The sequence below is a fragment of the Cavia porcellus genome, unplaced genomic scaffold, assembly GCF_034190915.1.
Source record: "Cavia porcellus strain 051 isolate PalLab524CR breed Dunkin Hartley unplaced genomic scaffold, mCavPor4.1 scaffold_2, whole genome shotgun sequence".
Lineage (NCBI taxonomy): Eukaryota > Metazoa > Chordata > Mammalia > Rodentia > Caviidae > Cavia > Cavia porcellus.
The window spans coordinates 116,576,646-116,603,003 of NW_026947485.1; the positions used below are offsets into that span (position 1 = coordinate 116,576,646).

At 36.1% G+C, this 26,358-nt stretch overlaps 1 pseudogene; it reads left to right on the top strand.

The window, feature by feature from the left end:
- Positions 1-1,810: 1,810 nt before the first annotated feature.
- On the top strand, positions 1,811-2,583 carry LOC106025623 (olfactory receptor 6A2-like; annotated as a pseudogene).
- The last annotated feature ends 23,775 nt before the right edge of the window (positions 2,584-26,358 follow it).

Consider the following 26,358-nt stretch of genomic DNA (forward strand, 5'->3'; position numbering starts at 1 on the left):
ACTTTTGCCTTCCTGGATTTTCCATTTTGCTTCTGTTTTAAGCCAAGTTTGTATTCAAAGAATTCAATTTGTTTTGCACACTCTGAAAACCAGTGAAAATCATGGTTGCGATTGAGCAAATTTAATTTGAAAAATACTTACTTTACAAAATACATAAACAATTATTCACAATGATGTGATTATCTCCTGGTAGGTACTTTGGTGAGTACTATTATTTTGTAAACAAAAATAGGAATATTTTACACTTTTAAGGTGGATATTGAATTCAAAACAACTTTTCTGGTAGCAAATTAAACATTCTGTGAGTGATCTGAATAACGATTATAGTTATTTAGAAGCAAAATCTTGAAAACTATTGCACCATTTTAAAATGTAACCAAACGTCTTCCGTTATAAAAAAGCAAAATCCTGCAGGATCAAACACATTATCCTGTGACACTACAATCATGGTCTTAAGAATGTTACTCTATAAAATAATTCATAGTCATAGGATTTATAATTATTGGGATTTAAGATTTACGGGGGTATGTCTATTTATAAATATATTAATATTTATAAGATCATATATTAATATTTGCATAAACTAATACTTATTGGTTTATGTAATATTTATAGCTTTATATATACTAATATTGATAAGTACCAAAATATCTCACTAGTAATAGCATGACTCAATGCTTTCAAGCATGCAACTGATAGCATCTTAGGTCCGTAACATTGCACATTCCTTTCTGTGGCCATTGTATCCTCCAGGCAGCGTTCATGTTGTGGCATCACCCTCACATGTGCTTGCAGTAGAGGTGGATGACTCCAAAGCTTCACAAAACTTTAAAACAATTCAGTGCTCAGGAGCACAACTGAATCTAAATTTAACCATCCTAACATCTTGTGATATAAGAGGTATTGTCTGAGTCTTTTCTCCAGATAATTTACATAATTTAAAAATATATTTTGTTTATACAAGAACAATTTTATTATATGCATCATGATTTTTAAAATTCATACTTCTTAGATGTTTTGGCATGAAAGAATATATGTAGACCATCTTCCAAAGGGAGATTTCTGATTGAACTAAAATATACTTGCCTAACAGTTCCTAACCAGTGTGGGAAACCCCCAGATGAATGATTCCAGAAGGAAGCAGAAGTTTTGGAACCATAAAAAGATTAACATATCTTTCACATATATTTTGAATTCCACCTTGGGTTTGTACTCTGATGTAGGATTTACTTGCACTAAGATCCATCCAATTTTAAACTAATGGTATACTAAAGGATATGAAGGCAAATTTGTGGCAACATTTTGTCATGGTAGTGCAATTGGTACAGCTCAGGAAGATGCACATCCACATTCCCTACCCTAAATCACTTCTGATTTCCCATCACCTTCTGGCCTTTAGGCGAGGACTTTATTAGGAACAGGGCAGAACCAAGTTCTTATCCATAACTACCTTGTATATGTCAGCTTGGTCTTTACAGCCAACTTTCCTGAGTTCTGAACAACATCAGTACACATCGCAGATGAAGGGATGGGAAAACTACTTAATTTTGCAGTTTATAAATGTGGATTAGTAGAAATTTTATATTGGAGAATTATGTTGAAAATCAAATGAGATGATCCATGTAAGTGTTTAGACAAAGCTATGATTTTGACAGTCATTACATATGTGCTTAGGGGTAACTGATAATCATTAAATGAAAGAATAGAATATTTCTACTCTTAGTTCCTTGGTGATCTACTGTCACCAAGGGGCTGCTATTGTTGGCCCCTTCCATATCAGAGCAGCTGAGCTATGGACACAGCAAAATGAACTGCAGTGACAGAGTTTGTTTTCCTGGGATTCTCGGGCTCTCCACCCCTGCAGCTCACACTGTTTGTCACCTTCCTCACTGTGTACCTGCTCTCCTTCACGAGAAACACCCTCATCATCTTCCTTGTTCTCACAGCATCCACACTCCAGACACCCATGTACATTTTCCTAGAGAACCTGTCCTTCTTAGAGATCTAGCACACCATGGCCACTGTACCTAAGTTGCTGGACACCTGTCTCTCTGCAGGTGTCACCATCTCTGTTCCTGGATGCATTGCACAGCTCTACTTTTTCTTCTCCCTGGGAGACACAGAGTGCATCCTGCTGGCCGCGAGGGTCTCTAATTGGTATGTGGCCATCTGCAGCCCTCTGTGCTACTCACTTCTCATGAATGCTCATATCTGCCTCAAGTTTTCAGTTTGGTCCTGGATTAGGGCTTCTGTGCTACTCTTCCCACTACCATACTCATCTCTCAACTAAACTTTTGTGGCCCCTAGAAAATCAACCATTTCTTCTGTGACTCAAACCCCATCTTCAAACTGTAGTGCACCATAGTCACCATCTACTATGGCACCATTATCTTTGCCTATGTCTGCCCTCCGGCCAAGTACAACTTCACCATCAGTAAAATGGTCTCTGTGTTCTACTGTGTGGTCACCCCTCTGGAAAACCCTCTCATCTACACCCTGAGGAACCAGGAGTTGAAGAAAGCTTTCAGGAAATTTCTAGTACAAAAGACAATTTTGTTTTCTAGAATAATTAAGAAATTTTGAGTTATCAGTGAAATTAAACAACAGCATAGTTACTAAAATTTTATTTTTAAATGGTAAATATTGGAAATTATATTATAAAATCTTGACTTTTATATTGTCAAATTTTGTACTTTAACTTTTGTTTTGAATTCTATGAAAGTACTATTCTACACTTAGTCTGTGCATGAATGTGTTAATATAATATCATAGTAAAAGAAATATTATTGACCTAAGATTCTTGCTCTCAAGGCATACACATGTGGAAAAGACTAGTTTTTCCCACCTACTTCAGTTAAATATTTTCCTAACTCCCATAGCCATTGATAATATTAGGCAAAAAATTATTAACTAAAATACATAAACATAACTATTTGCATTTCAAAAATGTTTTATTCAATAAAGATCAAGCACCTATGTTGAACCAGACACTAAAATCAATCACTGAGGACTATTTTGTTATTCTTATAAACATAGCTAGTCATTTTTATAAAATCATAAATATTCAGGATTTTTAGGTAACATAAATTTTACATAAATAACTGAATTTAAAATTATCAACAGGAGTATCATCACTGAAAAGTGAATGAAAATTTGGAGAGATGAACAGTACAAAAATGGGCCATTTAGTGAGAAAAAGTGTTAATTTTAAATTTCTCTCAAAAATTCAGAGATATCATTAAGCAAAAAGTAATTTGATTATAAAGCAAAGGTAGAAAATAAAAACACAGAAAGAACTATTGCTCTTGTCACTCTTGCATGCCTGTGAAGGGGCTCTACAGTCTGTATTAATTTAGTGCAGTTCACCTGGAGCTGGGAGGATGAGTCCCTGCTGGACTTCAGGCGGATGTGTAGCTGCTCCTTAAGGCTCTTCCTTTGGGATGTGGCCTAAGGAAAAGCACAGCCAGCACCTACAGAAGACAGGAAATAGCACTCAGGACTCTGAGGAAGTATGCACACTCTGATGGGGTCACCAGCTGACAGGGTGAGCAGATCAGAGCCTGAGGGCCACTCTTTTAGCCAACTGAGGCTTTTGTGCAAGATCTCTTTAATGATGAGAGAGTTAATAAAATCAACAGTTTGCTGCAAATACCAATGTTAAAAATTTCTCTTAGTTTAAACTTCAGGATGTGATTCTCTGGAATACATAACTAAATATTTTCAGAATGTCCAGTTAACTTTTATTTGGGAAATGTTACCTAATGATTTTGAATATTTATTAATGCCTATTAGATATACAAGGTAATTTGGCTGTGATCCTGATACCTGCATGATCTTGGGTTGCTTTCACCGCCACATTTCTACAGCCCTTTCCTCTTTCTCTGATCCTCTTCCTCATATCTGTCAATATTTTTCTCCTTTCATGCCATCACCTCCCTTTTCTTCTTTGATTTCACATTACCAAAGGAAAGAAAATATGGGTTATTTTACTGGGGTTTGACTGGCTTGACTAACATGATGTTCTCCAGATTCATCCATTTTCTTGAAAATGACAAGATTTATCCCATTGTGTTGGTGACAATATTTTCATGCATCTATTCTGTGATGGCGAACCTTTTAGAGACAAGCGCCCAAAGTACAACCCAAAGCCCACTTATTTACTGCAACGTGCCAACACTGCAACTGAAGCTGAATCCTGAGGTTCTAGTTTATAAAGGGAAACTGTCATCTGATGCTCAGCTGCTGGGGGGAATTGGCGTCTACATGGACAGAGAAAGCTGTGTGTGCTTGCTGCATCATGGGTGCTGTAGTAAATTCCAGACTCTTTCCAGAGCTTAGGTTTGGTACCACTGCTGTAAACATGGGAACACTTGTGTTGCTCTAGCATGCTGTTTAATTCTTTCAAAAATATACTGAGGAGTAGTATTGCTAAAACAAATTGTAGTAGTATTTTATTTTATTTTTTTTATGAATCTCCCTACTGATTTCCATAGTGGCTGTTATAGTCTGCATTTTCACCAAAATGTAAGTCTTCTTTTTGCATGCACTCTTTGCAATGTTTATTACTCTTTGTATTTTTTAGAGTAACAGTCCCTGTTTCTGGGAGATAGAAATTATGTGTGGTTTGTTTTGCATTTCCCCATGGTTAAATACTTTGAACAGTTTTCATGGACTGTTGACCACTTGTTTGGCTTTGATGACTGTCTGTCCAGTTAATTTGCCCACTTATTGAATAGATATTTCTTTTCTTGATGCTTTATTGAGTTTTGTGTTTACTCTGAATATTAATCTTCTGGCCCAACTGTGCTGGCAAAAATCTCTCCATAGTAGTTACAGTCCAAATAACTTGTCCCTATAAAGGTGAAACTTAGCACGTGCATTATCAATAGTTTTCCAACACCTAATTTTCCATAAGGATATCAAGTTATATGGAAACACTCCCCAAAATAATGAAAACTTCCCTATCAGTGGTTAGTTATTTCTTAAAGAAATCCCAACCTAAAATAGAGTCATTTTCCCACTAATGAGACTTTTTAAAAAAATCTAACTCCTTGTATTAACATAACTAATATAACTAATTATACTTTGAGTTAAACTCATTGGCACATACATAATCCTACTTGGCTCTGAACCTTTAGTGTAAATATTGTAGATGTAGAGCCAAGGATGATATCATGGAATTTATATGGGTCAGAGTGTGTCTGTTGCTTCAGTTACAATAAAGGACTCTTGTGTCACTCATTTTTATGCCATAGTTTTCTTTCAGAACTCCAAATCTCATCTTGCAATGGTTTAAACTCTTAGATCTTACTTTAAAAACATAAAGTAACTGAGATTTCTGTGGAAAAAAGATATACTTGGTAATATCAATCACATTTGTAGATTGAATGAATTGAATCTGTTTATCACATAGATTCAGAAAATATTGAAGTTGAAATCTTCATATGATAGAGAAACAGAATCAAGAAAAATGCAAACCTGAGTCATTGTGTAAAAGTTCCAAGGGAAAAGAATCCAAAGAAATTCAATTTGCACATTGTAGTGGATTGGTAACTGGTGGTCAACTTAAACACCAGCTGAACTAAATCATGCATGGCATGCCTGAGGGCTGTTGCCAGCATAAAAAGGAGACCTGGAGAACAAAAATGAGCATTGTGGGTTCTCCTAAGATTTTTTATTGTTTGGAGCTATTGGTTCTTCTGGAGAAGACTGTCATGTCCCTGATATATCAGGTATCACTGACACAGATGTAGCCATTATCATTGGAGGATCTCATGGCCTTGTTGTCACTGAGAGTAGCTGCAGTTCACTTTCAGGGAGCTCTGGTCCTTATGCTGAGCATTACTTTCTGGCTCTGAGGGGAAGATGTGTGCTGTTGAACCTCCAGGAGGAGCTTGACACATTGGTTTTTGACTGTTAATTTGGCTGTTCTTAACATCAGAGGTGATTGAGACCTCCTTGTTCCTGAGGATGGCTGTGGTACTTTTCAGGGAAGCCTTGGTCCTTAGTTTGAGCACAGCTTCTTGTTCCAGTGTAGAACCCTCAGCCTACTGGCACAGATCCTTTATCCCACTGGCAAAGACTTTCTAGCTTTCACTGCTGGCTTCTGGGCCTTTCCAGAGCAGATCTGTAAAACAGGTCTTGCATGAGTCATTGTTATGGACTCTGAGATTCCAGTTGGATTCGTGGGAGGCATTTTCACTGGCTCTAGGTCTTCAGCTGGACTCATGAAGGACATTGCTGTGGGATCCAGCACCTCAGCTGTATTTCTTCAGTGTCACTGTGTGGAATGATGTCCTGTACTTCTTGTATTAGACTCTGGGTGACCATCATAAACCAATACTATTAATGATGTTTCCTAGATGTAGTTGTTCTCCTTGTAACCCCCGAATACAATACGTATAATAATATTTTGATTGTAAATCAGGAAATACACTTGGAGAAAATTTACAAAATGTGACCTGGATATATGTCTTACAAAGAAGACATTTCATATAAATAAAATAAATATTAATAAATTTAGAAGCATATTTATGCCACTGGAATGTCAATGTATGTAAAGACAATTTTCCTTAATTTTTAAGCAGGTCTCTCATTTAATAATTAATTTTAAACATTTCATTTGCTTATATGTTTTCACGTAATGTCAGTTTGCTAACATAAAGATATTTGATTCTCAGTTTGGATAATATATGTTACTCATATAGTTTTTGAAACACTACAGAACTGAAATTTCATTCAAACCACTTGTTTGAATTGTGGAAGCCTGAATTGTGGAAAATACTGCACAGAAAATTGAACTTCATTTTATTCTCTCAACCTTAAGGGAAAAACCACTGTTATCATTATTTAAGTAAAAAAGCATGACGATTTAGAATTATGTTTCCTGTCTCTTCTCCATCACAGGTCATAAGCAATCCACCACAAGCTCTAATTTTTGCTGTTGTTTTCTTATTCATCAACTCGTTTTAGCTCTATAACAGCATCAACATCTGACCCATCCTCCTCTGGGCTCCGTCCCTCCTCCCGAGAGACATCCTTCACGCGGTCCCCACGCGCAGCCCAGGGCACGGTCCAGGGTCAGACAGCACCATCTCCCCTTGCTCCTCGGAGCCCAGCGTCTCTCTTGCCTCAAGAACAGGGCGAAGCCTCCTTCCTCCCGGGCGTCCGCGGTCTGGCCTCGCTGGTCTCCGAGGCCCCGGCTCTGCTGTCCCGTGCACCCTCGCCCGCTGAGGTGCCCAAGACACCCTGGCTGCGCCTCCCCTCGCTGCTGCCCGCTGGGCCCAGTCCTGCTTGGGAGTCGCTGTGCGTGGGCGGAGGTGCTGACCTCGCTGCGCGGGATCCGGGGGCAGTGGCCTCTCAGGAGACTGTCACTTTTAGGGTCATAATTTTTATATGAGTATATGGTTTAGTTTACTTTAGGAAAAGACCCGCGAAGATAGCACAGACAAAGTGGTCCTTTTCTGCAATATATAGTTCTGCAAGCGCGCAGTTCCCTGATTTGCCTCCTTGGCTTCACAATTAACTTTATTAGAGCACAGACAATCACGTAAACACGGTTTTCATCATTTTACTTTCAATGAATATTGTATGTTTTACAGATTTATCTACTATTGGATAGCTTGTTTCTAATATCTGCTATTTCAAAAGATGTATGCAGAAAATAATTTTGGGCAAATATCCTGCATGTTAAGTGTTTCTGTGTGCATGGATATATATCTGCTTGTGTGTGTACAAAATTCTAGCAAGTTCCAATTCTCATTCTAAAGAATGGCATTGAAATATTTTATAGATAACTGAAGCTTTTCCTCCAAAATAGTTACAAATTTCTGCGCTCCTAACAAAAGTTCAGCTCCACAGCTAATACAATTTTGCTAAATAGTGGATCGTACCATTCTGTTATACTAGAAATGATTTAGGTTATTTACTTAGTATATTTACTACAAGTTTGACATTTAATAAAGACACTAGCTTGCATTTCATACCTGAAATATTTCCTTAATATCTTTCCTATATTTCTCTCATGTTATTGTGCTCTCTTCTCAATATTAGAAGTTTTATTTATAGGAAATATCTGCACTTGATCTTTAACCTGAGCTTCAGGTATTTAACTGGCACAGTAGATTCATAAACAATAATTGTTAAGCAATAGAAAATATTTTATATTTAGGTTTATATGCAATTATTAACACATCATGTCTTATATGGGAGACATTTAAAATATTTTATAAAATGCTTACAAGTATTTCACAATATTTTATTCTGGAACTTTAAATATTTCCTTTACGAACACATAATTTATCCTTTGATAGTAGTTTCTTGGCTTAAAATTTGATATATACATTAAATAAATTTATATCTTGTCTTTTATGGACATTATGTATATAATTCTCAAACAACAATAAAATCAACCTGATAAAGAACAAATAAAATCACATATGCATTGAGCTAACTAAAATCGTAGGGCAGGAAGCATAAATGCAGGATGTTGGGAACGGGGTTCCAAGACTTTAAAAACTGGCAACTCTTTTTTTTTTTTTAAACTGGCAACTCTTTTTAAAGCTAAACTATATGGTGACTAACAGGGACACTCTTGATTCTCAGGAGATATTTGTTGCTGACACACTTATATCTTTAAATGTTTTATTCAAATAATATATTTTGTATAAAAATTTCAGATTCTTATTTTCAGAAAATTTTTTCTCAAAATTAAAAATCTGTATTAAATGACTTTGCTCTCCACCTTTACTTAAATATAACACTGTTAAACAAATTTGCTTTCCAGTGAATATATTTGCATTTCCATAAAGCAGTGTTGATACATATGACAAAGATATTGTGTCAATCAATTTACTATGGTCTACAGATACATTTCACTTCATGTTTGTTAGTAGTACATGTCCACAGTACATAATGATTACACTCATGGTGTGGCGTTGGCACCCATACATAACACACTTAAAACTTTTTTTATTTTTCTTTCCCTTCCCTCTGATCTCCTAATCCCTCTGTCTACTTCCCATTTGTACAGGATCTGTGGCCCTCTTTCCTATCATCTATATTTTATTGTGATCTTTAAATTATAAATATATATTATATATAATTTATCATGTAAGAGAAACCATACTATATTTGTACTTGTGTGTCTTACAGTTTCCACTTGCGCCCATTTTCTGTAGCTTAACTGAATGTAGCTGAACGGTATTCCATTGTTCATGGGTGCCACTGTTTCTTTTTTCTTTCATTTGCTGGTAGTCATACAGGCTGCTTCCAAGCAGAAGGTATTATGAGCTGTGCTACTGTAATTGTGTGCCTCCATGTGCCAAGCTGATGTGATATCTTTGACTCTGACACAAAGATACCTGAAAAGGAGGGCTGCTGGGTCGAATAGAATTCCTATTTTTAGTTTTTTGAAAAAGCCCATATTGACTTCTATAGATACTATATTAGTTTACATTCACAAAATAATGGAGTAGGTCCTCACCCAGGAGTCTTGCAGGCATTTGTTACTTTTTGGGTTGCTGGTGATGGTCAGATTTTTTGAATAATATAGAATCTCAAAATTACTTTGCCTGTCATTTTTTGTGGTCACTTATGTTGAACTCAAAATTAATTCATCAGTCATTAGTACCTTTTCTTTTGACAAATGCCTATTTATTTCAATGTTTCATTTTGTTGATTATTTGTTATTTTTGACTGCCTAATTTTCATCAGTTCTGTCGGTTGATTAGTTAGAATTACGTTTTATTTTCTATTTTGAGGATTTTCTCTTCATTCAATGGGCTGTTTTACATTATATCCAGATTTTTAATGTTACATGATACCATTAAGTATTTTTCATGTTATTCTTTGTGCAATTGGAGTTATTTTTTAAAGTCTCTACTTATGCTTATGTCTTCAAGAGTTTTAAATATTTTTTGCACACAGCAGATTAAGGGTTTTAGTGTTTATGTTTCTACTTGTTTTTCTTTAATTTCCATATGTGGCAGCTGTTATGGGTCTGGATTCAATATTCTGCTGGGTATAATAATTTTTACCTGCAACATTTCCTGAAGAGTGTGTTTCTCATCCAGTAGAAATTCTAACACTTTTCTCAAAGATTCCAAGGTGAATGTATCTGGCTTTCTTTCTGCATCTTCTCTCCTGTTCCATTTCCTCACACGTCTGCTGTCTTGCCAGCACCTTGCGGCTTTTATTACAGTTGCGTTACGTAATTGGAGGTCTGAGGCTGTGATGTCTCATGTTTTGCTTTTGTTACTCAGGATTTCTTTTGCTGTTTTCAATCTATTCTGCTTCTATATAAATATTGAATTGTTTTCTCTGCTTCTGTGCAAAATACTGCTGGTATTTTGACCTAGATTGCTTGTAATCTCTCAGATTTTGTATTATGATCTTTTTCACAATGTTAATTCTGCCTAAAGGAAGAAGTTAAATGACCGTTATTTGCAGATGACATGATACTCTACATAGAAGGTCCAAAAAGCTTCACCAACAGACTTCTAGATTTAATAAGTAAATTCTGCATAGCAGGGTACAAAATCAACACTCAATAGTTAATAACATTCCTGTACACAAATAACAAAATCATTGAGAGAGAAATTAGAGAAACCACATCCATCAAAATAACATCTAAATAACTAAAAACCTAGCACTCAATTTAACAAAGAAAGTGAAATATTTAGTCATTGAAAGTTAGAGTACTCTGAGAGAAGAAATCAAAGAGGATATTAGAAAATGGAAAGATGCCTCTTGCTCATGGAAAGAAACAACAACATCATAAAAACGGCTATACTCTCAAATTGTTATACGGATTTACTCCAATTCTGTTCAAAATACCATCAACATATGTTGCAGATATTGAAAACACAACCCTAAAATTCATATGGAACCAGAAGAGATCTAGAATTCCAAAATTAATCCTGGGCAACAAAGGCAGGTCATCAGGCATCACAATCCCAGACATGAAATTGTATTACAAAGCTGCTATAGTAAAATCACCATGGTGCTGGCAAACAAACAGATCTGAGGATCAGTGGAAAAATACAGACACAAGTACAAACACTCTCATCCACATTTTCTTTGAAAAAGGGGTCAAACATGTTTACTCGAAGAAATATAGCCTCTTTAAAAAATGGTCCTATAAAGTTTGGCTTTCCACATGCCAAAAATTTAAACTAGATCCATGTCTATCACCATGCACTAAAGTAAAGTCAAAATGGTTCAAAGATCTAAATATTAAAACAGAAACACTAGATTTATTGCAAGACAAAGTAGGCTAGAAATCTTGAAAATGTATGGGTTGGCAAAGTTCATAAACAAAAACCAAACAACAAGGGAAGTACTTCAAAGAATCAACAGATGGGATCTCATTTTATTAAAATGCTTTTGCACACACAAAGAAATCATTAACAGAATGAAAAGAAAACCCATGGATTGAGGAAAGACAGTTTCTAACTGTCCCTCAGAAAAAGGACTTTTATCAAGAACAGATAAAGAATTGAAAAAAAATCAGGCCTTCCAAATTCAAAGACCCAATCTGAAAATGAGTATCTGAGGAGAATACACAATTCTAAGATGAAGAAATACAAATGGTAAATAAATACATGAAAAAATGTGCAACATCATTTGTCATTAGAGAAATGCAAATTGAAGCAACATTGAGACATCATCTGTTATGGGTGATGTCTAAACGTCCCCCAAAGACTAATGCAGTTATGGGCGGTGGGCCTTTCAAAAGTAGTAGAGTCTACTATTTGTGACTGGCTTGTTGTCTAAAGCTGGGATTGGCAGACAGTGAAGCACCCACTCAGGTTTGGGAAGCAGGCACACAATATAAAGGAGGGAAGGAGGCACGGGCTTTTTCCCTCCTTTTTTCCCTTTTGCTATTTTCTGTCTTGTCACTTGGAGCTGTCAGGAATGACTGTCCCTTAGCCACACCACGCTGCCTTGAAGCCAGCTGACTATGGACTGAAACTCTCAAGAACTGTAAGATAAATAAGTCTTGGCTTCCCTAATTTGGAAGGTTGCATATAGTGTCTTATTAATGAGAGAAAAGTAGCCAACACAGCATGTCACTCCAGAAAGAATGGCTGACATCAAGAAATGAACCAGTAATAAGTGCTATAGGGGCTTTAGGGAAAAAATGAACCCTCCTATATTTATGCTGGAGTTTCAGACCAGTAAGTCCAGTGTTTTACTAGTAAAATCAGTGTGGAGATTCCTCAAAAAACTAGGATTAGAGTTTCCAGTCAACCCAGCTATTCCCTTTCTGGGTATTTGCCCAGAAGAATGGAAAATATCACAGCACAGTAATATATGTTCATTCATGGTCTTAGCTACACAATTTGTAGCAGATCTTGGAAACAACCCAAATGCCCATCAATTGAGATATGGATAAAAAGATGTGGTATTTTTATACAATGGAGTACTAACCAGCTATAAAGAAGGATAAACTAGACACTGTTATTGGTAAATGGATTCAACTCATAAGTGAAATGTATAAGCTCCATATTTTATCACTGGCGTTAGAAACTGAAAGTAAATAAAATCCAAATACATATAATAGATACAGTGAAAGGGAAAGAAAACACTCAATAGGAATCTATATTGTTTGATCATCTTGCATTCCTGTATCCATAACCTGAGCATCTAATTTGAAGATTACAACATGCAACATAAGAACCATGGTTAAATTCCTATTATCTTGTTTCAAAATCCTGTACAATATTTTTTTGCTGTGAGTATTGTTATTAATGCTGTTGCCATTTGCCTTTTGTAGTTTTTTGTTTATTTGTATAGTTAGTTTTTTGGATTTTTCTGTGCTTTTTTGCCCTTTATAAATAATTAAATAAATGAACTAATGACTCAACAAAAATAAATAAGTAAATAAATAAAAATAAAATTAAAATCAATTTGCAAATTAAAAAATCAGTGAGTAGTTTGAAAAATATCCGATCTGTTTTTAAATTTCTCTATCATTACTCATAAGTGAGATCCCCTGAACTTCCTTTATTCAGTCAGGTAGATTTTCAGCTTCTCTTCTTATATGTGGGGTATCAGTGTTTCTTGACATTGCATGTACTCTGTAGGTTCCTGTATGTGTCTTTTAGTGAAATGCCTGATTTTTTGTCTTATTATTCTGGGCATCATTGTTTTCTTCATGTGATGATTAAAGATCTTACTCATTCTTATAAAATGGTATAAATCCAATGTTCTTTTCCTGTTTTGTAGATCTTATACTGTAGAGAAAGAACACTGCACCATGATCTAGTTTATACCGATTGTGTTAAAGTATATGGTTTTTGACAATATTTTGGTTGCTGAAATATCAGAGGACAGTGTTTCAGGAGTGACTATCAAGAGCAGTGACAGCTAATGAAGCCACACACTGCACAACTCATTCATATCCTGTGGGGGCGTTTCCCAGGCTTCCCATGCTCCTTTCTTTGTCCTGCAGTGAGAGCACTCTGACTCTCACTACAGGGAGTCCTCTGGGAACCCACATGGAAGTCCCCAAATTGACAGCAGCTCTCCAAGTCTCTAGGCTGATTAATTAATAGGAATTAAAACCATAAAAGTAATAAAATATGTTTAAATTCCATTTAATATTTGTATTTTATTTCCTTTTTCTTAGAACTTATTTTTATTTCAGTCTGTTTCTAAAGTAATATGTAGCAGATGAATGTAAAAAGCTCTTGCTGATAGAGGAAGATTTAGATAAGTATAACATGTTTAAGAAGGTGGTGGCACCAAGATGACACTGTTTATATACTCTAGTTGTATTCTTTCAAATAATTAATTTTGTTTTGATAAGAGGAGAAAAGGCCAGGAGTACTGTTTTTGCACTGAGACACTTCCTACATTTTGTCATAGATGAATGACATAAATGTTAATATTTCTTTACCACACTAAGTAGATCAAAATAGAAAAATATATTTTTACAAATTATTTCAGCTCTCTTGTAAAAGCTGTTTTCTTAAAGTATGCATTTTATTCTATGTACTTCAAAATCTTTAGAATAATTCTACTACAGTTTGTATCTAGATGTGCCTACAAAGCCTTATGCAGCCACAGCGGTGAGCTGTTACAGTTTGTCAATGATTCAAGGTCCAATGTTTGGACTAAATGTTGGAGTGCTACATGCATGCTAGGGAAGGCAACCTGCACACAATACAAGGAATAGAAAGAGGCTTGTTCTTTCTCTCGTGCTGATTTTGCTGTCTTCTGCAACCACAAACTGTTGCTCCTCTACCATGCATCATTCTTCCTTGGGCCCAACCAATTAGGGACTGAAACCTCTACAAACCATAAGCTAAATGTACCTTTTCCCCTTTAACTTTGGATGTCTAGTATTTTGTATCAGCAATGAGAAACATAGCTAAAACACATGGAGCAGAATACAAATGTACAGTTTAATTTTATTAGTCATAAAACTATGACAAAATCCTGAAATTATCTAACAATTATTCTTATAGGTGTGTGTGTGTGTATATATATATATATATATATATATATATATATATATGCGTGTGTGTGTTTATAGATATATATTTATACATATGACAATAGAGGTCTAATGTTAATATTTGAATGTTTATAGACATAAATATTTATAAGATTATATAATATTTACCTGTTTATTTACAAATATATATTTATATGGAACAATAAATAATCTTCATCAACACTAACATTAGTTATTTTCAGACCCATGACTTACAAAATTCTCTACCCTGGACATCATGGCTTTCCTTGTGGTAGCCCTCCACCCCATCCTTCAGGACATATTTATCTTGTACTTTCCTCCTTTGCTCAGCCCAAATTTGCTCTGCAGAGTCTGTTTGTTCCCTCATACTTCACTTTTAATTTTTTCAATAAATTTTACCACAGCAGAAAATCTCCTCTACTATATCAACTGTGTATTACAGGAGTCTCAGACAGTGACAAAAATGGATACATGTGCTGAATTTTACAATTTTATACCTCAGACTCCATAATGATAAAATAACAAGGATGCTATACACAGGAACTTAACTATCTTCAGTTTGCATTCATGTTATTTTTATTTCATTGTGGAAGATATTATGTCTGTTTCTTTACTTAAACATTTAATATGGTTCAAGAATATTATATGATGAAGCATATTTTTTGCTATGGCTACCACACCTTTTTAAAACTTAATGTTCATCTGAATATTTTAGCATAAAATGACATGGATACGCTCACAGGGAATCCTCATTTCTCTCAGCACTGTTTTTGAATTCCTTTAAAACGTTCTTGCCTAACAGTTATGAAATAGTGTGGTAAAACGGTGGAAAAAGGTGATGGTTTTTGTGTTTTTTTATATATTCTAGATATTGACCCTATGACAAAACTAAAGCGACAAACATTTTTTCCATTGTTACTATTGCATGGTGAAAATAATTTTTACTTATAAATGTGAAAATTAACACATTTCCAAGAATTAATTTTCTATCAGAATATCAAGTTATGTTCAAACTATCTACAAAATAATTAAAACATCTCTGTCAGTGGGTTACTATTTCTTTATGACATCCCAACTGAAGGCAAATATCCTTTTGCTACAAATGTTAGTCATTTTTTTCCATAACTAGTTCCTTGGTTTATATCTCACTATATCTTGGAATACACTTAATAGAGTGTATCAAAACCTTTCTGCCTCTGAAACTTTACTCAATCCACAGTTCTAAATATTTTAATTTTGGCTAGGGTAAATCTATAGCCATGAGTGGGCTTAGGAAATTTGCAAATGAGAATATGTGTCTACTGCTACAATTGTTACTTACCAACAATAAAAAAAGAACTCTTAAGGAAAAAGGTCTCTCATTCACTCAGTGTTGCTCCATGGTGTATCAATTTATTGTAGGAACATTTATATCTTGCCTTCAAAATTCCCAATAGGTGTGATTTCTCTCAAAAAAGCCAAACTTGTTAATTATAACAATCACATTTTTAGGTGAGTTATATTGCAGCAGATCATCCTAGTGTATCAGAAATTGCCCTGATGGAGATCTTCAAAAGAAAGAATAACAGACTGAACCAAAATTTGAATATAAGTTGACATGCACAAATCCCAAAGAAAAAACATTTATCAATTAAATTTTAATTATGAGTGTAAAAATATTTGGAAAAAATTTACAAAATAAAATATTTTACAGAGAAAATATTTGCTTACAAATACCTTTCTAAATCTTAACAATAGTTTAGTTACTGGTTTTGAAGTCCTATAATTCTTTTGTTCTTTTGACTGGTTTTATATTATTTTGCTATGTGTGCTATTATTGTATGTGAATGTATGGTTAACTATTTCAAAGAAAACAAGAGACATTATGGTAGCCACTGATGTCCTGTTGTCTTGTTTTGAAGTCTGGTGTTGCTTGTACTGTTTTATTCTGATTTGCTTTGTTCTGTTTTGTTTTCTTTTGTTTTATTCTCTTTAAAATAAAGAAAAAAAAATAAGAAACAAATAGATTAATACATATATTTATACCAACTGCCTTGTGAGTGTACTGGAGACCCTTCCCAAGGCTCCAGTCATGAGAGACCCCTGCAGTGAGTTCCAAGACCCCAAGCTCTTGCCTGGAGTCATGGAATATGACGAGAAGAATGATCAAGAGACAAAACCGATGCAGCAGAGATCAGAGGTGACTGGGTGTTGTCAGGAATCCAAAGGCCCCAGGGTCCCCAGAACCTTGGTGCTTACTCATGCATCTGCCTCAGTGACAATGCATGAAGGGTGTTGGGTGTTTGGGAACTGTAATGGCAGCTGTGGTGGGCTGGTGAGAAGAAAAAAGCTTTCCTCCAAGGATGAGGATGAGGTCCATACAGGGGAGCAAGGAGGAAGCTGTGGTTTTCCCAGGTCCCTGTCATCTCCAGGAGGCCTTATGCTGCCCTGTGAGCACCACAGCAGGCACCAGCTCTAGGGCTTCCAGCTGTGACCAGAGAGGAGTGGGAGTTTCTCCACTCCACTACGGCTCAAGGACAGGACAAGAGCAAGCTATGGACATGTCCTACATTCAGTCTATAATTTGTGGCCCCCAGCATCCGTATATTCAGGAAAAGTAAATTTGTCAGTAACAATCTAATTTGATAAAGTAGTTTATACATTTGCTTTATCTTTTCACTAAAATTTGGTAGAAATTTGTCATAATAAAAGTATTATGTATTTTGCATAATAAATTTCACTCCTATCTTCCTTGGAAATAGTTTTGAGTTGGAATTTTGTATAAACTGTCGCCCATGTCAGTGATTGCTGTGCTAAGGCTTGTACTGTGGGACATACCGTGAACTTGCCACTGGGATGCTAACGTATGTAAAGCATACTTTTGTAAAGTTTTAATTAACTTCCAAAATTAAGAAAATGTTTTTGAAAGGTTTTATTTGCCTATTAATTATCCTGTGATATAAATTTCCAAAATATATCATTACATTAATGTTTCAGATAATATATTTGATTCACATGCTTCGTGTAGAGCGTGTAACTAACTCTCATAGACGACATCTATCCACACCTGTGATTATTATTTTGAGGACTGAACTGTGGAACATACTTAGTAGAAAAGTGACCTGAGCCATACTTTATCAGACTTACTGTGAAACGCTAAGCTGCAGTCATTGTGTAATTCAGAAGCCCTGACACTAGAGACTCTTCTCAGCTTCATTGAGGCTCACAAGCCATCCTGCACCAAGGGTCGTTTTCCCATTCCACTGCCCTCTAACCTCACATCTCCCCTCCTGACAGCACCCAGCCCTGACCCCAGTGCCCATGTTCCGGAGACCTCAGCACCCTCCTCCAGCTCCGTCCCTCCTTCCTAGACGTCTTACACACGGTTCCCATGCACAGCCCTACTGTTATGTCAGGTTGTCTTGTGGTGAAACACTATGTTGCTTAAATTGTTCTATTCTGACCTGTGTTGTTATGTCTTCTTTTATCTTAATCTTTTTTTTAATTAAAAAGAATAAAGAGCAGGGTGAACCCTCCTCTTGACCGGGAGTTGCTGTCCGCGGTGGGGGGGAGGTTCTGATCCTGCTGCGTGGGTTTGGGGGATCCTGGGGGCAGGGACCTCTCACTCTCCTGTCCCTCACAGAATCACAGGGTTCTGTGTGTTCTGGTGATCACGGCGAACGATTCGTGCTGTAGTGTAATGCTAATATTCACATGACACATGGGTCAAATTGGAAGTTATATAAAATGGATATGTTCAGAAATCACCATTTTCCCCTATTTCTAGTTAAACTGTATTTCTTTGCCTGAGGGGTAAAAAATTAAAGTGCTTTCTTATGTCATATGCAGTGCTCTGTTTATTCTCTCCCACTTTTCATTTGAAGAGATGTCCAATACGAAAAGTACAAACATATCAATTTGTAATTTTCTTACAAGAAATTTATAATTTTCTATAATTATGTCCCTGGCAGATAATTTGTGTTGAAATATTTTACTTCAAAAATATACTTGTGGCATGTTTCAAAAACAAGACTATTGTAAGAAGGAAAACCTTCAGAAATTTCTGATCCTCTTGCTTCCCAAATTCCCTGCTGCCCTTTCCTTCACTGGTAAAATCTTGAAGGGGTTTTTCATTTTTACAACCAGTGTTTTCTCTGTATTCGTTTTATTTTTCATTGTTGGGAAAGCTTAAGAAAAAAAAAAAAGCAAGTGAATGATGATTTACACTGCTTCCTAAAAGAAATATTTATATTTTATGCACAACATATTTTGTCTTGATGTTTTTGCATCCTAAATAAACACCAAGGTAATTAAACACCAGGATAAAGAGAATTTTAAGCTGACATTTAAAAATGATTTTCTATGTTTGCAGACTTTTTTAGTGGTAAACACCTAATTTTATCATCTCCTGTTTTCAAAGTAACTGTCATAAAAATAACATCACAAATACTTTATATACGAGGTTTTGTGTATAAATATATATGTGTGTCTATGTGTGTGTAGATTACTGAAACGAAATTGCTGACACAAGAAATGTGCATGGAAATATTTAACACACAACTGAAATTTTCCTTCAGTTTAATTACAAAAATCAAACAGCAGTTTAAATCCACAGATATTAGAAGATCATTTCAAAATTATTTGTTTTGCCAGTTAGATACACAAGAAATAATTTTCTTTATTTTGTTGGTAGTTTTACTGTAAGTTTGTTATTTCATAAAATGCACACCAGATTCTGCCATTATAATTGTGAAATCAATCTATTTTCCTTATTTTTTCAATCCTGTTATTGTGTTTTTCTCAATATTAAATGTAATATTTATAGATAACATTAATCCTTCATTTGTGATCTGAGTAGTAATTATTACAGTGCTTATTTTTAATCATTCAAATTATATTTAATTTTGTATTTATACCATTGCTATCATACCTTCTGCATGTCAAAATTTTGTTAAAAACTAATCTTCCTTTTAAATTTTTTAAAAAGTATTCCACAATTTTAAAAATTATTTTTATTGAAATCCTATTTTGTCTTTTATAAATATTGAGTCAATGATATTCTGTATACATTATATAACTTTAAAATAAACATTCTTCACAATATTTTGCACCTAATAATCAAAAACAATATAAATTTTCCTTATGAAAGAAAACAACAAAATCACATCTATCTGGTGCTCAGTGAGATTGGGAGTCAGAAGACACAAATTCCAGAAGTCTGGACTGCTGTTCGACCACTTCAAACACTGCAACCTCGTTTAGAGCCCCAAACACAAGCTGACTGGTAGTTCCGCCCTTTCAGTTTGAGAATCTGTGATTGCTGCTGGCTCAAGTTCCTTAGTGCATGGAAGGTACTGGGTACAATGTCTGCAGAGCTGAGGAAAGTTGTGTTAGGTGGTCTGCAGGGTTCCCTGGGGGTAGGACCAGAAAGGGAGTCCTTTTGTCCCTGTTTCTTTATTTCTCAGTATGCTTCATGCTTGATATGGAAAACAGGTTGTCTCTCCATGCCCTTCCAACATGCCCTTTCTGCCTTGAAGACAGCTGACTGTACACTGAAATCTCAAAAACTCATGAGCTAAAATAAACTTTTCCTCTTAGGTGGATTTTGACTATTTTCTCCCAAGTGATAAGAAAGTAGCTAAAAGATTTTGGAACCAGAGAGGTGGGACACTGTTGTAACCACAGGTAATATGTGTTTCAAATCATTAACAAGTTGCCAATGGGTGGAGTTTGGAAATGTGTGGGAAAAAGGTCTTTGAGAAGCCCTAGAATTTTGTGAGGAACTGATGATGCTCAGTGTTAGTCAGAGCTCAGAAGACCACACTCCTCATACACATGTGAACATAAAGTACAGACTCAGAGGTGATCATTTGGGAACAAGGACTCTATTGGCATTTTGTCCATATCCTGGGACATTGCAGGAGAATGAGGCTAAAAGTGGTGGACTAATTGATATGATGGAGGAAATTTCAATGTAACCCAATATGTAGTCTGTGGCATGGGTCACGTGTGGAGAATTCAGTCAGATCTACACAGAAAATAAGGAACAAAAGGCTATCTAAATGGTCTCAGTTGTATCAGAAAGTAACTGCCTGCAGTGCTGAATCACAGATGTGCATGGCTGCTGCAAATAATGTTAAAAAGAACCCAAGCACATTGCATTATTTGAAGATTAAATTATTTTAAGATCAATGCTCTCACTTGACTATTGTATGACTAATGACCAAAAAATAATAGAATAAGCTTGACGAAGGGCAAATAAAATCTTATCTGACTACTGCTAATTAGACCTGCAAGCCAGGTGACACAATGGAAAAGAAGGCTTGGAACCATCCCTGGAATCAGCAACATCTTCCCCTTCCCACATTTAAGGGTATAAATCTGTAAAGCTTCATTTGGAAATAGAGCCCTAGAACTTGCTACTCATTCTGGGACACAGAGGGAAGAATTTCCCCATGTTCAGATATCCAGGCACCCAAAACATCTACAGCCACGATCCAAGGCAGCAGAGCTATTGCTGGAGTTGGTGGCATTTGGCACTACTCTTGGGATGCTGATATTTCAGGTAGGCACAATGCAAAGTTAAGGGGTCCTGGAGGCTTCCACCCAGATTTCAGAGGAAGGCTTGGGAACTCATGAAATGTACCATAAGCAGGCACTGGATGAAGTTGTGAGAATAAAGCCAATTAATGCAGTGTAGATTTCAGGAAGTTCTAGCTACCATGTATATGGAACAGCTGCTGAGAAAAGCCAGAGTCAGGGAGTGGAGAAAATCCATGAGATCAGCAACTGGTGGTGCCATAAGAATATAACTACTCCAGTCCTTGGGCACTTATGTCACACTGAAACATGCCCAGGAGGTTGGCATGGAACTGAAAGGTTTAATGATGGCTCTTCATTTACTCTGATACCTTCCAGTCCCCTATTTTTTTTTTTTTTGAAATGGAAATGCTAACCCTGTGTCACTGTGTATTGAAAGTGTTTGATTTATAGTTTACAGAGTTTAATGCTAAAATTCGTTTTGCATCTCAGAGGAGACTTTGGAGTTGGAATTTTCAGCAATGATTGATGTGTTAAAACTTTGCTAACTCTTAGAATTACTAAGTGTATTTTACATAAAGCAATGAGCATGAGCCTATTGGTGGCCAGCAATAGATGCTGAAAGTCAGCCCTACATCTTCCCCAGATTCTCACACATAAGGAAGCTGACTGGTTGTGGAGCTGCCATACTCATCAGCAGATTCGCCCATGGATGAGGGTGGCAGCTGACCATGCTGTCAGGAGGAGGGGCCTAGCTCTAGCTGATCATTGTGGTAGAGCCTGGAAGGATGCATTCCTGTCCCCACCTCTTTTCTTCCTAAAGGCCTTTGGGTGAGCAGCTCTTCTCTGCCCACACTCTTCTTTCAGCCCTTCTTATCTTGGAGATGGCTAACTGTGAACTGTAACTCCTAAAAACAATGAGTCAAAATAAATTCCTTTAATTTTCTGTGAGGTGCACTGTGTCCCATTGATGGGAAAATGGCTGAGACATTGGCCTTTTCCTCATCTCAGAAGAAAAACTTCCACATTTTCATCATCAGCACTAAGTTAGTTGTGAGTTTGTAAGATAAGACAGAAACCTCACTCTTGGGTTGCAAACTTCTTGACCTAGACACCACTTGTTTCTCACCTTAACATGCACTCTACCCTGGAGAATTCTCACTTAAGACGAGCATGTAGTCTTCTAAAATTTTATTGAAATTTCGAGACTCCTGCTTTTTTATATTGCTCTCTCAATCTGATTTCTCTGTTAATGTTTCATCACAAATGAAGGATTAATGTTACCTATAAATATTTATAATCACTAAATCTTCATAAACTGACAGTTTTCAATACCTAATGCCCATTTTCATCTTTTTACGGCTTTCAATTTCAAGCACACTTTATAAATACTGATATTTCTATTGCCTCTTTAATTCCATGGAATATCACTTCAATCCCTTTACTTTTAATCTGTTTATTTTTAAAACTAAAGTGAGTCTTTTGTAAGCAACATGCAACTGGTTACTTTTTAAATTTATTTAATAATTTTAATGGGCAATTGTATTCAATTTCACAGTAGTTCTTAATATGTAAGGATATAATACTACCCTAAATTATTTGTATATTAATTGTTTTGGAAAAGTTTTGTTTCTGTTTTCTTCTTTCCTTTTTTAAATTTATCCTTTAGAATTATAGAATTGCATTTTAATTATTTATTCACCTTTATGGTTTTGCAATAGAATTTTGGCTAGAGGTACCAAGTGACTTCCTTAAAATACTTTAAAGATTTCAGAGATCATTTCATGTTGATACTCACTTCACTTCAATCACATTTAAGGACCTGAAGTGTTAGTCTGCTTTGCTCACATATTTTCTATTTTTTTTTTTCACTTCAAAACATAACTGTCCATTTTACTGGAATTTTCCTACATTTCTTTGGCTCACTTTGTCGTATTGTTTTGGGGTATTTGCTTAGTTTGTGATTCTTTGCCCAAATAGAGTCTTGTTTGGGTTTAACCTCACTTTTCTATACTTGGTTATCAATATTTTTCTGCAAGCTTGGAAGCTCTTGGCTATTATTTAACTGCCCTTCCCGTGCCTGAATTCCTCTTCTCCATCAGCACTCCAGTGTCTTGAACATTCTCTCCTCTGATGTTGTCCCATAAACCCATGAGTCTTCCTTATCACGTGCAGCTCTTTGTCTGTTAATCCTCTAACTGGAAGTCAGCTGGAGAATCCCTGCTCTGCCAGTGTGGTGCTGCACCATCTGTCCCTGAGGCCTCCAGGCCACGTCTCAGCCTTAGAGTCTGTGGCTTCCAACCCAGCTTGGCACTGAGGCTGAGGAGTGGGGCCACAGAGGTAGGCTGGTCTCCATATATCTGGATTCTGTATCTTGTGGGGCTGGCCTGGGTGATAGCACCATGAGCACAAGCATGGCGATTAGGCCTTAGGAGGATGGATCAGTGCTGCAGAAGACTGAAGCACATTATGGGGTCAGCACATCTGCTGGAGTTGTGGGATCATACTACAGCTTCTGTGGTCATACAGGGGATCCTGGTTCCCAGGAATACCTGAAGCCACATGCAGGGGGTCCATACCAGCTCAACGAAGCTCACATATACAGCTGTAGGTAACATCCAGTAGGACTGGGCCCTTAGCCCTGGACTAGCACCGAATGCCTGTTTACCTCTGGCGTAATCTATCTATTGGTCTGTGGGAGGAGCCTGACCACTAATGCTGGTGGTCATTCTGCTCCCAGGGGGACCAAAACACTGCAGTCTTCTGGGCTAGCCTGAAGGTGGGGTCGTCTGCAGCCGATTGGTTTGGTTTGGTCAGGTGTGACATTCTGGGTTCAGGGGATGATAGCTGACCCAGGCCTAAGAAAGTCTGGATCCTCCTCTCTAATTTGGGAAAAAATACAGAGGAACAAATCTAAGAGGAACCATTGCTGTCAAAAGTGCCAAAATCTCCAATTATTCTAGAGGTACGTAGTCTAAAATTGTTAGCTAAATTTCTAGGTAACAAAATTTTAAACTATTTCTAAATTCCTGCCAATCTAGGTGTACTATGAGTTAAAATCTCAATATAAAATTTAAAGGAACATAGCTGTGAATGCTGAAAATTGATTTATGGTAGATTTTTAATTAAAGAAAGATATTTAACTAAAGAAAATTTAATTAATGAAATTAAACTAAAGAACGAGAAAACCATAGCAAGATATTTTTGCATTCTTAAAATTAATGTTTTTTGTCAATGTAGCTATTATACAAATATAATTGTCAAATAATAAAAAGTGAATATTTTCCAAGTATAATAAATAAAATATTTATCTTTAATGATACTTATTATGAATTTCTGAAAAATGAGTTCACTTACAAAGAAAAAGCCTGAATAGATAATTTATGAATTAAATTATAAAAACAAGTTAACTATAAAACTAGAAAATATTTAAATTCAGTAATAGTAGTACTATGATTTGTCATTAAATTTCATATATGAAAGATACTTAAAAATTTATAACTTATGAAATGTAATTATAAAACAGTGAAATAATAGTCTTTCATGTATCAGCGATTAGCATTGAAATAAGAATAAAATTTCATGCACTAAAATTAGTTGTGCGTCTATTTCAACTAGCAATAACTAGAAATAACTTAATTTTACAATATCAAAAATTATGGAAATGTCACATTCCATTAAACTACAATATTATCCAGTGACTGCTAAATCTATCAGTAATTTTTGATGAGGTATCTAAATATATTCATATCCATTTATACCTATGTATCCATGTATACATCTGACAATTAAAATATAAAGTAGTTAAATTATTATGTTTGCATTTTGATATTAGAGTTGTGTTGTAACATTATAATGACATATCGGTAAACATTACGTAATGACATGGAAGCACCATCGATACCTAGAAAGTGTCAGTGTTTGTCCTGAGGGACTCCCCGCCACACCCTTAGCAAATACTCCACAGATACACTGAGTTTCTAAATTATTGCACCGTGGTTACGGGTGTGGACAGGGGCAAATGGAGGGAAAGGTGGAGGTAAGTGAGTATAAACTTGTTCCGGTCAAATCCCTGCACTCGGGCTAAGTCACACAGCCACATACAGCCCTCCGAGACCGAGGTCCACACTGGTTCTGTGTGCACCCAAGTCCACAGGAGCCAGGGCTTGATGCACTGCATGGTCTGCAGCAGGAGCTCTGTGGGAGGGGGGCTTAGAATAACACCAGAAATAGGAGGGCTGGGAAAGAAGGGATGCAAAGAAAAGAAAAAGTGCATTTTGGAAATAAAGAGAAAGCAAAAAAGGAGACATAAATAAAGCTAATAAAAGAAAGAGTATTTGATATGAAAAACAAAATTAAAGAGGAATACAGAAGCAATGGAGAAAAGACAAAATGAAAAGGAATACAAAGATGGGTTAAGGACGGTTTTAGTACTGTGGCTTTGTCTTTCTCATGGGAGGAAAACCTTGCAGCCATAATCTCTGAAAATGTGGACCTGAGCCCGAGAGTATCCTGACCACTGCTGGACAATATAGTTCGGAGGCCTATGATAGCTCTGCTCCAAAGCCCACAGATAAGTAGGTCATTAGCAGGCACAAAAACAGCCTTTAAACTACAGCACTAGAACCTAGGCAACTCTCCGTAACTACAGATACTTTAAATGTGAAGTGCATTTCCCAGAGTGACAATGATCTGTGGATTTTGGTGGCCACCTTAATAATATTTTAAATTCACAGTGTATTTTAAAATGCTAGTAGAGAATATAAATCATCCAGAATTTGATGTAAATTCTCATGACACAAAATCAACGGTGAAAAGAGAGCCACTGAATTGAAAATTTTCAACATAGTAGCTCTCTCCACAGGGAAGATAAAATTTTGACCTTATACTTCGTTATTCACAAAATTACAGAATTTTGTAGATGAGAAAAGATAACAATGATAATTGCATCATCCACATCATTAACCTAATTCAACCTTACATCTTAGTTAAAATGGAAAGCCTAGACATTCTCCCAGCTATCAGGGCCCCCAAGGCAGCCTGCAGATTCTGGTTTCACAGGCTATAGATGATGGGGTTCACCGTGTGGGTAACATAGTGTAATACACCGATGTCAGCACTTTCATCAAGGATAAAGTTACAACATTTTCAGCTAAATGTGTGACAAATCCAGAAAGGACAAACAACACCACCACAGCAAGGTGAGGCAGGCAAGTGGGAAGAGACTTCATTCTGCTCTTTGAAGCTGGGATTTTCAGAACAGTAGAAAAAATGTTGACATAAGACACACACATTACAATAAAACACAAGAAAATGAGCTCACAGCTAGCAATGATCAACCCATATTCAAGAGC